Genomic DNA, 2,052 nt, shown 5'->3' on the forward strand with positions numbered 1-2,052 from the left:
TTCTAAACCATTCTGTAAAAGAAAACTTGAAACTGATAGTGATCAAAAAGTATTAGGACAGTTTGAGCTACAAGGTCGGCAGTTCAAACTCACCAGCCACTCCTTGGAAATCCCATTCAGGATCACTGTGACTTGTAACCAACCTAATGGCACCCAACAACAACAACAAACACCTGAGTTAAAACAAAGAATGGATTGAAACATAATACTACATGTATAGTCAACAAATTCTCTGATAAGACTTTTTAATTATTCACATATTTAGCACATTCAAGGAAAAAACTAGATTCCAAGGTGCTACAATGTTTGGTATTTTAAATGTAAGCTTTATATCAGTTTTATTCTTCTCAACAAAGCAAGTCCAAGCAAATGGCAATGTTCATAAGTACAAATACCGTTATACCCAGTAGGTGCTATTTTACAGTTAAAATAATAAGAGAACTCTTTGTAAAGTTAGGTTTATAAAAATGCAGAATGTTTGTTAATTGTATTAACAATATATCTAAGGCTAAAGTAAGAAAAGCATTGCAGAAAGTAGAAATACTTGTTAATATCATTTTGCTTTTAGAAAGCCAGGAATTATTTTATTCCAAGAAATAATAATGATAAAAGATGTGATTAGAATACTTTTAATTTCTGCGAAGACAATTTTCATTGTTTTACATTCATAATTTCTTTGTCTAAAACAGAGTCCTAATTTAAGCCACTGTTGAATAACGTTCATAATCTAAAGTTATTTTCATCCATAGGATGTGTTCGTTTCAGTACTTACGTTGCAAATCAATAACTGACAAATGACCAGGTGAGCTATAAAGAATTTGTAGCAAAATAAACACTAATTTATAACTGCCAACAGATACCGACAAACTTCTACACCCAAGGCTAAATGTTATTACAGTACTAAGGTCAGAGCATGATTCTTCCATATGGGCAGACTTTGTTTACTAAATACCACAGTCATAAAATCTAAAGGAGAAACCTTAGTGTGTCCTTCCAAAGCAGCATCAGTTTCCAAATGATTGCAGTGCCTGTTCTTTCCTTCATTCCTTTTTTAGTCACTTGGCTTTTGCAATATTTTCTTGACATTTTTGTTTCTTCTTCTGCTATTTTTCCCTGGCTTCAATCATCTTGGCCAATTTCCGGGACAGCACAGAACTTGCTAGGAACAGTGGAGTAAGAGCCAAAATTACTGTCATGAGGAAGCCATATGGGTCCTTTGCAGCCCATTCCACAACATACTCAGCCCAGGCCTTTATATCAAACATCTTTGTAGTGCTCTCATTGGGATCAGGGGTAACACCAACTTAGAGGGCTACCACCAGCCTCCCCTACCTCATGACCAAAGCCAGGCACAGACACCATTCCCCACTCCCCACCAGACCGTGTAGCAATACTTTTTAACTTACCCTCCTATGGGCAGTGAATGAAACTGTGAAAGCACCATGATAAAACAAAAAAGATAGACATAAAGGGTATATGTTATATAATTCTATTTACATAAAACATCTTAAGTAAGAAAATCATAGAGAGAGAAACAGATTAGTGGTTGCCAGGGGTTAGAGATTAAAAGTGCAAAATTGCTTATGAAAAATGGCTATAACCATAGGGAGACTCAACCTTATATAGAGAAAAAAGACCAGAAATTATCTACTGTAACAAATGTTAGCTGTGCTATTTGTTTGTTATTTGTGTGTTTGTATTTTGGCATAGTGAAATATGTGATTTCCCTTCACTTGTTAGAGTTTTACATTTTCAATTGATAACCAGATATTACTTTTGTCATTAAATTAAAAAAACAAAAAACAAAAAAGGAGAGAAATAGTTCTAGCATAACTTCCTCAAGAACTGCTCTGTCTTGAACATGGGCTTGATCTTATCTTGGATGCTGGGATTGGACAGATCAGGATGACAGGAGAGACTCGGGGGATGGGGGGTACAGTAGGAGAAAGGAAAACATCCCTGAACACAAGGGATAACTTCCCATCACTCTCCTAGGGCCTATGGTTTCTTCTAAAGACCTCCTCTTCTATACCCTTCATTCCTGTTTGGTGT

General features: G+C 35.7%; 1 pseudogene; it reads right to left on the minus strand.

Moving 5' to 3' along the window:
- Nucleotides 1–1,040: 1,040 nt before the first annotated feature.
- Nucleotides 1,041–1,265, minus strand: LOC102838812 (annotated as a pseudogene).
- Between the last annotated feature and the right edge of the window lie 787 nt (nt 1,266–2,052).

The sequence above is a fragment of the Chrysochloris asiatica genome, unplaced genomic scaffold, assembly GCF_000296735.1.
Source record: "Chrysochloris asiatica unplaced genomic scaffold, ChrAsi1.0 scaffold00368, whole genome shotgun sequence".
In the NCBI taxonomy this organism is placed as follows: domain Eukaryota; kingdom Metazoa; phylum Chordata; class Mammalia; order Afrosoricida; family Chrysochloridae; genus Chrysochloris; species Chrysochloris asiatica.